A 15,707-nucleotide genomic window follows, 5' to 3' on the forward strand; every position below is an offset into this window, starting at 1 on the left:
TTCGAAAAATATCTTGCATTAAAATAATGTTTTGTTTCATCGAGTAATTAAAAATAAGGAATTAAAAACTAAGGATTTGGTCTATGGTAAGTTTTCCCCAAAAAAGCTTCATTATCCAACATTAAATAACCTTAAAGATTTTAAATATTAAAGGAAGAAGCCTGAATGACGTCACCCGTGTGTCCCTGCAGGGGGCGCTGGAAATGCTGTCTCAGGCTAACTCTGAGTCAAGCTAACGACAGGCTGAGAGCTGAGGCGGGTTTTAAGCCTCCTGACAAACCGTTACACGGCGCCCACCTGTCAATCAGCTCAGCTACACGCCTTATTGTGAATAACTCTGATCCTTCATCCAATCAAAACTGCTGAGTCATCAAAACATTCCCCCCCCCCCCCGTACAGTGTGTGTGGATGGAGACATGAGCTAATCACACCTATTTGGTTTTTTGAAGCAGGCTGTAAACATGTTCACGTCTGCTGTAAAAACAAGCTGCAGGAACTGCAGCATTTTGCACTTCCATATTGGCTTCACATTTTATACCGGAGGTTGCGGCTTGGCTACATGTCGACTGATCCTCATGACTTCAAACGGAAGAAAAGTGTCTCATCCAATTTTCTAATAACATCAACAATAATTCCACAGTCTTTGTAATCTCTAAAGATGAACTCAGGAAACTGCTCTCTTCTACGACCACTTGATCCGACTTCCTGTTTCCAACCGGAGTAAGTCGAAGACACAAACGGAGCCAGCCTCCAAATCAACAGTGCTCCAATGTTTTTACTCCAGCAGAAAGAAAAAAAACCCTGTTAAACAAAAGCAGAGACGAACAACAGAGCGTCTCCTGAGTCTTCAGTTGTAGTTGTCTTTAATTCGCTGCAGGCTTAAGTACACAGTTTGGCATCTGTTGTCATGCGATGCATTATGGGAGTTAAAGTCGGCATCTTATATCTACTTTTGTGCTTTTTTGTCGCACAGATTTGACCTTTTAGGAACATCAAAATGCAGAACTAACAGCATAGCAAACGCAATGGTTGACATTGTCACCGCACAACAAGCAAATCACAGGTGTCAGGGATCCTTGCCATGTAAATCTAACATGCATCCCCCCTTTTGTCTTCCACCTCGTTCCCTTTAATCCTCGTACTTCTGAAGTCGGAGCTGGAAAGACAAAGGTTTGTTTTCCGTTGGCAGCGCTTCCTGATCTGCTGCCGCTAATTGACACTCACAAGATTTGTAAGTCGAAGCGAAGGCAAACATGTCATAAAACTTTCATGATCAAACAATGTTGGCTGAGCTGTCTGACAGTTTACTGTGACGAAACCGCACCGTCGCTGTGAGGCTCCGGCTCCAAACTTTGCAGTTATAATTAGTGTTTACTGTTTTGCCTATGAGGCTGTACAGGAGTTAAGTAGGATGTTTATACGATCTGTGTGTGTGTGTGTGTGTGTGTGTGTGTGTGTGTGTGTGTGTGTGTGCATGGAGAGGTAATCCTCTCTAATCTTGTGCCTTAAAGATGGTTCTCCCTCAGCCAAAACTCAGTTAAAGAAATGTGTGTTCAGGTCTATTCAGGTGTGTGTGTGTGTGTGTGTGTGTGTGTGTGTGTGTACAAGAAGGAGGGAGGGCTCCCTTCTGCACTAACCCCAAAAAGTCATCTTCACTGAAGCAGCTCCTCCTGATGAAGGAGAGCCAGAGTTTGTTCCACGCCACCGGTCTCCCTCTTCATCTTCCCCGCCGCTCTCTCTCTCTCTCTCTCTCTCGCTCACTTGTTTCTCTACCTCTGGCTCTTCTCTCCTCCTCCCTCCCCACCTGCTTCAGCCCCGTCTCTCTCAAACCTCTTTGGACTCGTCTAAAGTAGCTCATCTGAGAGTTCATGCAAAACTAGACCCCTTCTATTTTTTGCGGTCGGGGAGAAGAAGGAGGAAACTCTGGTGAGGCTCTTTGATGCAAAACTTTACATCTTCTCCCTTCACACAAAGTTAGAGAACACTTTCCCCGGAAGCTGTCTGCAGCCGTGCAAATAATTCTTTGGAGACTCAATTTTGTGGTGAAGGACGAGCAAAGCAAGAGTCTTCAAAAACAGAATGAAATTTACATCTCGCTCCCAGCTCATTAAATATGGCAGCTTCGTGGGCTAGCTTATTTGCTATTGCACTTTTCCCCCCATCTTAAACACAATAACGTAACTATTCACACAACTGGAAACTTGAAGCTCTGGTCTCACTCTAAGATCATACTCCGAACTCAGTCTGTATCATTGAGGGCTTTTTGTTGCCCAAGACACAGAGAGAGAGAGAGAGAGAGAGAGAGAGAGAGAGAGAGAGAGAGAGAGAGAGACAGAGAGAGAGAGAGAGAGACAGAGAGAGAGAGAGAGAGAGAGAGAGAGACAGAGAGAGAGAGAGAGAGAAGAGAGACAGAGAGAGAGAGAGAGACAGAGAGAGAGAGAGAGAGAGAGCGAGAGAGACTCCCTCATGTTGCACCTATGACTTAATGTGAAGAACAATTCAATCATGTGTCCGAGGATACAAAAGACCTCGAGTGACTTATACATATATATATATATATATATATATATTTTTTTTTTTTGCACCAGCGTCTTTGCAGCAGCGCTTGCATCAGTAGGCAATCTGAAAGATTCAACGTTTCAGAACGGCACTGTTGCCGTCTCAAGGTGCTCTATTCCTCGTGTTTTAGCCTCCTGCAGGTCGCACATCCTCTCGACCTTAAATAAAAACCACGCAGTGAAAAGCTACGGAGCAGCGTTGCGGACGTTGTCAACCAGACGGTTGCCATAGAGACAGGAGGGGCGTGCAGCACTGTCCTTCATGTCAGCGCTGCTTATGTGGATGCTCCGTAAGACTGAAGCATCGCGTGTGTTGTGTTTGTTAAAGGAATCAGTTGAGAGAAGAGAGAACCATCAAACCAACAAGCGACCTCCAAAGTGCATCGAGCGTCGTCGTCGATGACACTCTCCCACTCCCCAAAACAACCTGCACCTTTCACTACCACCAGTGTCCACACTACGACCCCAGACTTAACCTCTCTGAGAAAAAAAAAAAACACAATGACGTCTTGAAGACGCTGCGCTCATGTCTCGAAAAATCAACCAAAGTGAACTCATGAAGAAGTCTCTCCAAAATAAAATGTGTTTGTTGATGTGAAACTAAAATATAATCATAACAATGAAGCTGAGACTGTTTCACTACTGGTGACCCAAAACGTCTTCTTTTGCATTTTCATTATTGCTCTTCGATATTGAAGATGAGTAACTCGAGTGACTGACGGAGATGCTGCTTCATAACAGTGACGAGTTATTTCAACGTTTTTGGCTTCAATCCTCGTATTAACGTTCTGTTGTGGCAGAACAACTCGCACATTTCAAATAACACTGAAGTCATTTTCAGTTTTTAGGTGTCTGATCGATTAGGTCTCAGCAGGACGCTGACATCACAGCTGTCCATCAGTCTGCAGCCCGTCTCACACATCGGCGAGCAGGCGGTGTCTCCTCGTCCTTCTCGAGCTAACGTGTCTGCGGCGCGGCGCTCTCTTGACAGCTAGTTTCGTGGAAGCGTGTTATTGTTCAGCTCAGCGCTTCGTTCTCGTCGTTCTCCTCCCTGCACACGGACTCCAATTATCATTACTCATTATTTCTGATGTTTACCTCGAAGCAGAGGAAAAATAATGTCAGTGTTTCCGAGACAGAAAGCTCACGGCTGAACGGTCACCTGCTTGTGTTTGTTCTTTATCCCAGGATGCCACTGTGCTGACGTTAGCCTAAACTCGCCTCGCTGAAATAAACGCCAACACACCTTCATGTAGCGTTTCTTCAGCTTGTTCACATAATGAGAAACGCAGCCTTCCACACGTCCGCTTCATTGAATCGGGATGCGTTACTAGTTACTGCAAATAGTTGGCGAACGCTGCTGCTAGCGTGATGCCGTGCACGAGCATGACTGAAGCGCTAAGATGGACATACATGAAGCGCTCGGCTGCTTCGTTAGACGAGTGAGAACCTGTTGCATGAGGTGAACAGAATATCCAAACACTCCACGCTGCAGGAAGCGTGACACATCACCGTGAAACTGCAGACAGTGACACATAGTGACATGAAACACTCAAAGGCTGGAACACACACACACACACACACACACACACACACACACACACACACACACACACACACACGCTGAGTCAAACAGCATGGTGCAGAGCAGCAACAGTGGAGCTCCACAGTGCAGGAATGTTTCTAATTGGAAATCCTGCATCCGGAATTATAATGATCCGCCGCAGCCTTTTAACGTGCGGTTGATATTCAAAGCGTCTCTCTGTAGGTGTTCCCAAGCTGGCGCTCAAAACGCCAATGATCTTTTTTTTTTGTCTTTTGAAGAAACGATTGTCATTTGACAGAAATGAGCACGCGGAGACACGAGGAGCTGAGTCAACGTGGCCGGCAGCAGAGGAGAAACGACTGAGCCTTTCTGACGGTTGGGTTAATGAAATGTGCAGCTTTGGGTTCCTGTGATATTATTTTTAACCTTGAGTGAAATGTCCCACAGTCTGGCTCTAAACACAGCTAAACATGTGGCTCGCCGTGACGCTCCAGCGTGACCCTGAACACAAAAAGCTCTCCTCTTTCTCTTTCCTGCTGAGTATTAAAAGATATTCTTTCCAAACTCGTCTTCTCTTGTTCTCCACCTTTCAATGTGCCCTCGTTGCCTTTCACATACACCTCCGCACTGCACTTTGTTATAGCTTCTTTCAGTCTTTTAATTAGCGGCTTTTGTGTAATTTGTTAACAGCGCTGCAGAGAGAGGTAAAAGGTGTGCTGGACGAGGCGGTGAGAGTTCAAGCATTTTGTGTTCTTTTCTTTTGGATCGACAGCTCAAAGAAAAACACAAGTACAAAGAGGAAAAGCTTCTGACTCTAAACGACGCTGTTTTGGTTCGTCGGGATGCTTGTACACCTGCCGAGCGCTTGTAATTAGCCGTCAATTAGCAGCGCTTGTTGTTTGGCCATCTGTCCATGAACGCAGCATCTCCCCCCCATTATTAGAGCAGACACTGTAACAACACAGCAAAGTATTTCTACATGCACCGAGCCACACACACACACACACTTTTCCGTTCCTCCGACCTCAGCAGGAGTGACACTTTAACTGGCATAGATGTTGCTTTAACACACGCCGGGGATGTTGCAGACGCAGAAGGGCTGAGGAAGGCAGGGAGGGAGGGATGTTGAGGTCAGACCTGCCTCCTCTCCACTTAATTGGCCTAGCTTGTAGCGCGCGCTTGACAGATTGAATTATCAAACTGCCTCCACGCTCTGCAATCTCCCCGCGGTATATCCTGGTTGACTATTAATGACCAGCTACAGCAGCCTCCTCTGTTCTGCCCGGATCTGCGACTTTTCTTTCTCTCTCTCTGTTCTGCTCTCGTTTCTCCCCCCTCTGCGCTCTGTTATTTAAAACCCTGAGCAGAGAAGTTCCTCAGTGTCTGCCTGTCTCCGTCCGTGCAGCTCCATGCCCTTTGGTCTTTCAAATTCAGTTCTCTTTAACTGAAAAAAAAAAACAAAAAAAAAACTTTAGAAGCAAACTTTTCAAGGCAAGAAGTTGGACTTCCTTTTTTTTCACGTTCTGCAGCTCGGGGCTTAATTGCCTCTGCACAGCCGACCCCCTCCGCGTCTCTTTTCAGATGGTGAGGTCTTGATGAGAAGGTAAGGCCGAGGCGCTGGAGCAGATAATGATAAACAGTGGAAACAGGACGCAGTTTGATCTCCTCTCACTCTGCATTCTATTGTGAGGACGACACTAATGAAGAATCAGCCAGGGTGAAATGGAAGCGGCAGAACAAAGTTGCTACGTAGCGCAGAGTTCATTATGGTCGATGCCACAAACACGGGCCTTCAACAACGCTTAATTTCAGAATACATTCAATGCCTGACTGCTTTACTTTTAGTTTTTCAATTTCAGTCTCTTACTTTAAGATTGCTTTTACATCGTTTGTTGTGCACTTCACAGCTGTGCAGGGCGGCGCAGAGTAACCCTCACAGCGAGGAGGTTTGAATCCCCGTCTGACAGGAGCCTCTCTGAGTGGAGTCTGCATGTCTCTATGTGTGAGCTCTGTGATTGACTGGCGACCGGTCCACATCGTACCCCGCCATTTCTGCTTAATAAGAGGAAAACTTTATGTGTCATATAGCTGAAAATGAGTTTTACTGCCTGCCACAGCCAAAACTTACCCTGCATTAGTTAGGTGTTAATATTATTCCCTGTTCGGTTCCAAACAGCAGGTTGACACTGATGGCAACCTGCTAAAACTGTAAAGCATCTAAAGTGCTATTTATTAGCATTTAGCAGAGAGGAGTCCAAGGTCAAATTGGACTTTTATCAAGCGTCCAATAAGCACAGCTCAGATGAATGATGATATTGTTCCCTTTATGCTGGGCTGCACAGCTCCTGGTACATTACAGGCTAGTGTGATATCAGCCAATGACTACGCTCCGCCAGGCGTCTGATCCAACCGTCACAACGCAGCCCTAAAACGCTAACTAGACTCTCCTCTGTCGCCCCCCGGTGGTGGAACGAACTATCAAACTCCTTTTGGTCTGCAGACTCGGCTGTCTGAACACCGACGACCTTCATGATGGTTTTGTTTGATAGTGACTATAGTTACGATATTTCACTTCCTGTCCGCCCCTCTGGTCACTTCCTGTCAGCCCCTTTGGTCACTTCCTGTCCGCCCCTCTGGTCACTTCCCATCAGCCCCTCTGGTCACTTCCTGTCCGCCCCTCTGGTCACTTCCTGTCAGCTCCTCTGGTCACTTCCTGCCCGCCCCTCTGGTCACTTCCTGTCAGCCCCTTTGGTCACTTCCTGTCAGCTCCTCTGGTCACTTCCTGTCAGCTTCTCTGGTCACTTCCCGTCAGCCCCTCTGGTCACTTCCTGTCCGCCCCTCTGGTCACTTCCTGTCAGCTCCTCTGGTCACTTCCTGTCAGCTCCTCTGGTCACTTCCCGTCAGCCCCTCTGGTCACTTCCTGTCCGCCCCTCTGGTCACTTCCTGTCCGCCCCTGTGTGTCTGATCAGACTCCTCCCTCGTGTTGTACTTACTCTGATGTTCGTCTGCTCATATATAACGCAGAAACTCGTCTGCTGTCCATCCAGCGTCTGACTAAATGAAGCATAATGACTTGTTCTTCCAGACAATCCTTCAATGAAAGCAACGATCTATAACACGTGTTTGTCGGCATCATTATTCTGTCCTTCAGTGCGGCTTATTCATTATCAGCCTGTGACTCACACACCTTCCTGTCAGGCTCCATTCTTTTTTCAGCCAGCAGTATTCGCTCTTCTTTTTTTTTTTTTTAGCTTTCTTTATAATGACATTTGCGGTACTGGTAATGCTCGGCTGTTTGACGGATAATTCAATTGGCTGTCTGTTGCTGTTTTTGAGACGTCAGAAGATGCTTTCAGTCATCAGGAATTAATGTCTTCTCCGGCAGCGAGAACGCGTCAAACAAAGCAGCGGTGGACTCCTGTGAAATGAACACAGCTTTCCTCAAACAGACCGACTCTTTACACGCCAGAACTTTCTTACAAGCACAAGTCGTTGCCACGGTTACAACTCAAGCAGGTATTTCTGTGTGCTTCCCTGATGTAGGTGACGTTTGACTGTTCACTATATGAACCGGCTGACGCAGCAGCAGAACATTACTGATTCTCCTCGCTGATTGATCTTACATGCAACAACTGAGGAGTGATTAGATCTTGTCTTAAAGCGCCCCCCCCCCCCCCCCCCCCCCCCCGATCTGAGCCCACAGGTGGGTGCTTGGGTTTGGTACTTGACAGGAGCAGAGGGTTGAGCTGGAGATCTTGAGACTGAAATAGGCAGCCGAAGTGGAAAAGTGTGTTTTATAGTGGAGCTGGAGTTGTCTGCATGAAGCTCACAAAGGAATCCGACCTCTTACATCTCCCCTCAAAGCAACAACATGTAGACACTGTGCATGGAGGGATTTATTCTTTAGGTTGTATAACAGACACAGACATGACGCAGGTTTGGTCAGCCTCCTCAGCGTATAAGAACCACTTAGAAACTGAAACTTTAAGTTGGAAAACTTTCACATTTTGTTTTAAACCACACTTTCACGGACTTTTTCTATGGTTTTGAACTCATCTTTAAATCACTATTGCTTTTATATTTCAAACTAAAATCATATCGACTGCTCCTTGCTGTATCTATTATTTACCTACAACAAACTGAGTTAGACTACTTCAGCAGATGACTTCTTAACTTCCCACCCCGACACTGTGAAATCATCTTTTATGTTTCCAGATCTGACGTTTGCTTTAACCTCTTGTTTTCTATGAAAAGAGAAAAGTTGAATCGTGCGTCTGTGTTTGCTGTCGTGTTCAAAGTGTTTCTTAATATGTCCTTGAGTTTCGTGTTTGCAGTGATTTTTCTCTAAGTGATGTTTGTGTGCTGCAAACTTAGACGCCTTCTTTATTGGCGTTGTGTTTTCTTCTGTGGCGGTGGGTGCATTAAGCAGTCAGGGCCGCTGTAAGTGGAAAGAATAAAATACAAAACAAACTACCTACTTGGCTGGAGAGACACAAAGTGTGTTTTCATTTCATCTCTGAGATCTCACGGTCAGTTAAAACACGCTTCGTACACAATGAGCACCTCAAGGTGAAGCGTTTCCACACAGCTCGCCGTGACCATTACAAAGAAGTGGTCTTCTTTTAACGGACAGACTGAGCGACACAGTTTGTCCGGACCGGTATACTCTTCTGTTTGGAGCGCAGGCTGTTCTAATAGTGATGGTGGAGCCAGCTCCCGCTGCGGCTAAAACCAGGCGGCCTGCTGGCTTCCTGACAACCCCGGCATTACTGCATAATCAGTGCTTACCATCGCTTGCACCAGCAGACGCACAAAAACAACACACCTGCACAGACACACACTGACAGATACGAACAGAGGATGCATGAACTCATGCATAAGATAGTGACTGGCGTAGGTAACATGCAGGAACACGCCGTCTTCAAAACACAAACGATTACAAATATCGGCCGCTTCCTCGCCTCCTCTCACTTCCACACGCAGCCGGTGTGTGGGCCATTGTGAGTGACAGTGAGTAGTAGCGGCAGTTATCTGAGCGTGTGCCGCGGTCGGTGTGTGCCGTCTTAAAATGCCAACCGTGGGCGTCTCACTTGAAGATAAGATATTGAGAGATTTGAAGGCAGGGTTTGCAGACCAACTTCAGCACACGGTTGAGATAAATGTGCAGGAGATGTGTGTGTGTGTGTGTGTGTGTGTGTGTGAAGAGAGTAAAGAGAGGAGGGAAAAATCAGGACGGGAGAGAGGATTCCAATTATCTCTCTTGGTCTGTCCTTGTGACAAATGTCAGATAAGACTTTTGCTGTGATAAAACCCACCTGACCCCCGGGACTTTTGACCCGTCTCAGACTCGCTCGCACTAAGACTCTTGTTACATTGTCTCCTCTGATAGGCCGCTAAGCCCAAAGGGGAAATGGGATTTCTTTCTCAGTTGAATTAATTCAATAAAAAATAAAGCTTTTTCATTTTTTGCTGCTCTTTCTATCTTTGTGTTGTTTTTATATTCCAGATGACGGAAGGGGGGGGGGGGCAGACATGCAGATCTGATCCGACCACTTTACACTCGAAACCTGTGTGAAATTGACATGTGAGTCACGGAGGCAGACGGTTGTTATGCAATCAGTGTCTCGGGACGGCAGCTGATAACTTTTTATGAGTAAAATAGAGGTTAAAGGTGCTGTTCACTGGAGGAATTAAAAAAATAAAAATAAAAGATAAAGCTTCTGACCCGAAGGAAGAAATGAAATCTTAATTGACAGACTCTGACTTCAAATGATTAAATAAATAAAGACATGACAGAATAACTCAGAGACTCGAGACTGAAATTCAGTCATGAAAGAAGGTTTTCTATTCCTCTCATTATTAATGCAGCCTGAGTCACTAAATAAGACTTTTGAGGGATGTAAAAAGTAATGGAATGAAATAAAAAGGAGAAAAGGTTGTGTATAAAATCCGGGCTGAGGACCATCTGATATCTTAATGAGATCCAGATTCAATTAGGTCTTCTTGTAGACGTATTTCATCTGCATGAAGGTTCTCCAAAGTTTCATTAAAAAAAGTGCTTTAAGCAGCGAGTGCAGAGGATCTTATGGATGGAGCGTGTAACTCTCTAACTGCTGAACATCGGGACCGAGAGACGCAGCTCGAGTAAACGAGGCGTGGCCTGTTTCAGCTGCGTTTATTGGACGCCTCGTTTGAACAAGGGGCCGACTAAGCTCACAGGGACCCTGATCTGACCGCAGGTTATTTACTGTTCATGAGGGCAGACTTTCCCCACCTGAGGGTCCGGACCTCCACGCGGGGTCGTCTGAAATGTGTATTTATTGATCAGTAGAAAATGTATACTCAAATATAATGCACTCGGGCTGCTGTGGGATACAGCCAACGCCAGAACAAGACACTTACAGACAGTTCTCTGAAGAAATGCAAAACTTGGTGTCATGAGTCAAAAACCATTTTGAGGTGAAGACTTCACTGTGGTTCTCTTCAGACAGTCAGGCTCATGCCTCGTACGTCTTCAATACAAGCCGACAGTCATCAACACACCACATGTAATCTCATCGTGCTGGTCTCATACAAACAGAAGGAAGCAACCAGCTGATTGGATATAAAAAATACAGGACGGGAAGTCATCAATGTTTCAAACCTCTGCTCTCATTTACTTATTTAACAAAGATTAGTCGACAAACCGTCACTGTCACAATCTTTGCTCACTTCACAGCCAGCTGCTGGTTTAGAGGGATGTAGGGCAAAGACTAGTCTGACTGGCTTCACGGTAAAGATGTTCAATTCTTACCGGGGTTTGAGATTCACCAGAAGATATTAGTTGAATATGAAAAACGAGCAGACAGAGAAGATCAGCTGTTATCATCCAGAGGCTGATGGTCTAAGTTCATGAACGTGGGCAGTGATTACTGAGATCAGGGGTCTGAACGCGTGCGGTGCAGGAGGTGGTCCAGACTGTCATTAGATATATCCTGCTTTGAAATTCAGTTTGGCAGAAAAGAGGAGGATTTCTCTTCTTTTAGACTCAGAGGGCTCACAGCAGGGAGGCCTCTTCCACTGATTCTTCATTAATACCCATAATCCTAACATCCTTACAAATACTCTGACGGGATGATTCAGGGGTTAGCGCCGTTCCCTCGCAGCGAGGAGGTTCCTGGTTTGAATCCCCGTCTGACAGGAGCCTCTCTCTGTGTGCATGTGTGGTTTCTCTCCGGCTTCCTCCCACAGTCTGAACACACGCTCCTTCGGTCCTTTAAGGACTCTACATTTGCCCGTATCCTTGGGACCACTTCCTGTATCATGTTTAAAATGTCTCATCTCTCCTGCCAGACGCCGTGTTTCAGGTATGTAAGGGATCAGGGTTACACACTTTGGGAGATCTGCTCTGACGGGGTGTCAGCACATCCTGCAGTGAAGACGTTTTACTTCTGTCTTTGTGTGTCTCCTCTCTCTTTGTCTTTATTATTGGAAAAGAACTCGCCAGAGAAGAGCCACGGACAAGTGAAGCTGCGCCGTGCAAACACAATGAGTTACTCGTGAAACGCTGCTATGTATGATCTACCGCTATATTAGCAGTGAGAGGAACAGAGCCACAGACATACATGTAGGAGGAGGAAATATCTGACCTAATAAAAACACAGGAGCATAAAACCAAACTCTCAAAGTGACGAGAGAGGAAAGGATGAAATGTTAATATAATAAAATGTAATCTATATTACATAATGATCAGCAGGGCCTCGCACCTTTGAAGTTACAGTCTGTTGGTGATAACAACAAATTAAAGACAAGCAGATGGAATCTTTGGACAGCTGAATATACAATCTCCACTTGTAAATGTAAAATTTCACAGATGTTCACATTCACGTTCAGAAGGGTTGGAGGTAAACTTTCAGGTGTTTACAGATTCAATGATTGAAGACTTCGAGATGAGTCCAAAGTGTGCAGGATGTTCCCTGCAGCTCTGCAGCTACAGACGCTCCAGCTCACAATCCTTTTTCAATTGTGAAACTTAAACTCCCCGACTTAGGTCAGCTTTTCTGAGAACTGCATGGTACACACACACACACACACACACACACACACACACACACACACACACACACACACACACACACACACACACACACACACACACACACACACACACACACACACACACACACACACACACACACACACACACACACACACACACACACACACACACACACACACACACACACACACACACACGCTGCATCAGACCTTTTTAAAGTAGGACAAGAGAGCACGAGGCCCTCCTCTTTTCATATTATGCAGGCAGTTCCCAGACCCCAGCAGGAGTGCACAGAGCACCCAAGGGACCCTATTACCAGTGACACCAGCAGACTTCTTAACCCCACAGCAACACCAAGTGACAGAGAGGGAGAGAGAGAGAGAGAGAGAGAGAGATAGAGAGAGAGAGAGAGAGGGAGAGAGGGAGAGAGAGAGAGAGAGAGAGAGGGGGAGAGAGAGACAGAGAGAGAGAGAGGCAGAGAGAGAGAGAGACAGAGAGAGAGAGAGAGAGAGACAGAGAGAGAGAGAGAGACACACAGAGAGAGAGAGAGATACAGAGAGAGAGAGAGAGAGAGACAGACAGAGAGAGAGAGAGAGAGGGAGACAGAGAGAGAGAGAGAGAGGAGCAATATGCAAAAGAGAAGCAGCAAAGTAAATGAGCAGAAAAAGGAGAGTGGGTTGGTGTAACAAAAGAGAGAAGAAGATGAAAATTGGAAATGAATAAAGAGGCTGGTGGAGGACTGGTGAAGTGACCAAATGAAGAACAACAGGGGATTAGAGAAGAGAGACACAGAGCGCAATGGAAGGAGGCCAGAAAGGCAACATGCAGCTTCCACCAGAAGAAGAAGAAAACAGGAAATGATTTCAGAGCGTCAGTTCAGGGAATGACTTGATTCTGCTTTAAGACTGCTTCTGTCGACATGAACCGACAAAGTGCTTAAAGGTCGGATCAGTCAGATATTTGAGTGAAATGATCGAATGGAGCTGCGAGTGGAGAGAGGGAACATATAATGACATCATCGACGTACAACCAGAAAAAAAGAACGCTTTTTCAACCATCCGATTTGTCGGCGTTAAGACGATCTGAGCAGATTGACTTCCTGTTGTTGAAGACGCCTCTCTGTCACCATGGTGACCTGCGACCTCTCGAGTCTTTGAATTGACGTCTCATATTATTCCTCTGGATGTTTCTCCTTTTATCCACTCAGATCTGTGGCTTTAATTAAAAGCATTTCTTCCCCAACGATGTCCTACCATTGACTTTCTGACACACAAACGCTTAATGTAATGTGTGTGTGTGTGTGTGTGTGTGTGTGTGTGTGTGTGTGTGTGTGTTACCAGGTGTATAATTACATCCAGGTCTGTAGCTTTAGAGTTATTTTTAGGTTTGCATGAACGTGTCATTAAACTTGTATCTGGGTATGATTGGATATTTTCATGCAATAAGTAAAAGGAGAACGTGTGAGTGTGTCTGAGTGTGTGTGTGTGTGTCTGAGTGTGTGTGTGTGTGTGTGTGTAGTGCTGTGTGAGTTATGTGGCGTCGGCGGCAGCAGTGCTCTTGTTCCTCTACATAATTGTGTACAGTTGTTGAGACAGTCATCACTGCGATAGATGAGCTGCAGCTCGTCGGCGTACTTTCCTCTTCTCTCGACAGGCAGATGTCTCCTCTTGATCTCCGTCTGTTGCCTTTTGTCTCACTGCGCAAAGTGATTGGTGGGATATTTTCTGAACCAATTAGCTAACGAGCGGCTAACGAGGAGATAAGGCCAATTAAGATAATAGCGATTGTGATGACGGTAATTATGACAATGAGATTGGTGAGCCACCAGGTCAGCTTCAGGGAAAGGATACGGAGTTATAGAAAAAACACACAACCCTCCCACTTTAGAAATAACTTGTGTAATTAGAATGGAAAAGCAATTAGGAAGAAACTCCAAACAACTCTTCAGTGTTTAAAGAGAGCGTATGCTGTTCACGTTAGCGAACACATTCCCTTTGATGAGGAGGAGCTGCATGCATCTCACACTTTAGAGACAGACTTCAGGCTGCACAAAAACAAAGCCGAGCAATTAGACAGAAAAATGTGTGCAAACCAAAAACATGTGTTTCAAAACAAAGACGACAGCGGGATAAATAAATGTCATTAAGCTCCTTATTCACGCAGTGTTAGGAAAGCACCAAGTGTTACATTCTGAATCCATGATGCTGTGTTTTATTTTGAAAATCAACTGGACGCTCTGTCCTTTTTCCTTGTCTGACTTCCTGTCGAGGTCGATTCTATTCTATTTATCTTGACTAAAGCGTGCGGCGTGCTCCGTTGAAAAAAAAAAAAGAATCACAGCATTTCTGAGATGTAGCCAAAAGCGTAGCGGCGCCGCTGGCACTTTTTACAGACCGGCTTACTGCAAAATAAACCACCGAGCGCCCGACAGTCATGTTACTGCTGAACGCAGTATTCAGTCTGCATTAAATACGGCACATGACGTCAGACGGTGGCGTGCTGTGGGTGGCTTCATAAAACAGCCTGCATCTTCTATGTTCTCACTTCCCTTTGAGTGACAGCTGAGGGAGAGACATTAGTCGGGCTCTAAGAGCTCTTAAATGATGTAAGTGATGGAGGAGCTGAAGCACCTTGGGAGTAGCTGGGGGGGCGCGGGGGTGCCTGAGGCTTTGAAAGTCTTCCCCAGAGGGTAACACATGTGAAATGCTCATTTCTTTCCTTCACACTTAAACACAAAGCCTTAAATCGCTGCTGAGAAAACAAAAAGCTCCTCAGTGAGATGGCCAGAGTGGAACTGTGGAAGCTTATTTAAACAACATATTCAAAAGAAGAAAACGTTTTATTATGATGCTACAATGCCACAGCTTTAAGCAGACACACACACATACACACACACACACACACAGATGTGTTATGCCATCACCTCTCCTCTAACTCCTCCCAGCTACACAGAGACACAGTAAGTGTCTCAGGTTAGAAATTGGATATGTCAAATGCTCACTGTCGCGTGAAATACATAATAGTGAGACATTTTCCTCTTTCCTTCTCTTCCTTTTATTTTCTCCTTTTTTTTTTTATTTATTTCCCCCCCCCTCAGTTCTGTTCCTCATCACTCTGTGATAATCCTCCTTTTGGCCCAATCAAGCTGCCGACAGCACTTTTCAGAACCATCCATCACAACCCAAGATAAAGGGAGGGCTTGATTCTGTCCGATGGACGTCAGAGGGTTAAAAAGTTTCATAGAGGTCAATGAGAAACTAATCCCAGATTTCACCTGGTTTCCAAACCAACAAAACCTCTTCCTGTCCAACTCTCACCTCCGAGGCAGAGATGTTAACAGGTACGATGTAGAAACTAAACCTCTTTTTTGTTTGCTGTTCTTGTGTCTAACATTCATCAAAAGCAGAGAAATCCTTCATTTTAAAGTTGTAACGAGGCGTGTTGTCACGGCAACCTGCCCAGGAACAACTCTACGGAAATGATCTACCGTAAATTCCGGACTATAAGCCGCTACTTTTTTCTCACACTTCGAGCACTGCGGCTTCTACTCCGGTGCGGCTAATGC

The 15,707-nt window shown here is 45.6% G+C and overlaps 1 protein-coding gene across 12 annotated transcripts in view; it reads right to left on the reverse strand.

Moving 5' to 3' along the window:
* Nucleotides 1-15,707, reverse strand: part of LOC306833650 (uncharacterized protein) — a 152,653-nt gene that overhangs the window by 31,662 nt on the left and 105,284 nt on the right. Inside the window, exon 8 of one of the 12 annotated variants that reach the window (XR_013780397.1) lies at nucleotides 11,907-12,150. The exons of the other annotated variants lie outside the window; for them this stretch is intronic. The gene's annotated coding sequence lies outside the window, so the exon portion shown is untranslated. Of the gene's footprint in view, nucleotides 1-11,906; nucleotides 12,151-15,707 lie in introns of those variants that run through there. 12 annotated transcript variants of the gene reach the window in all.

Source organism: Symphodus melops, assembly GCF_947650265.1.
Source record: "Symphodus melops genome assembly, chromosome: 13".
NCBI lineage: Eukaryota > Metazoa > Chordata > Actinopteri > Labriformes > Labridae > Symphodus > Symphodus melops.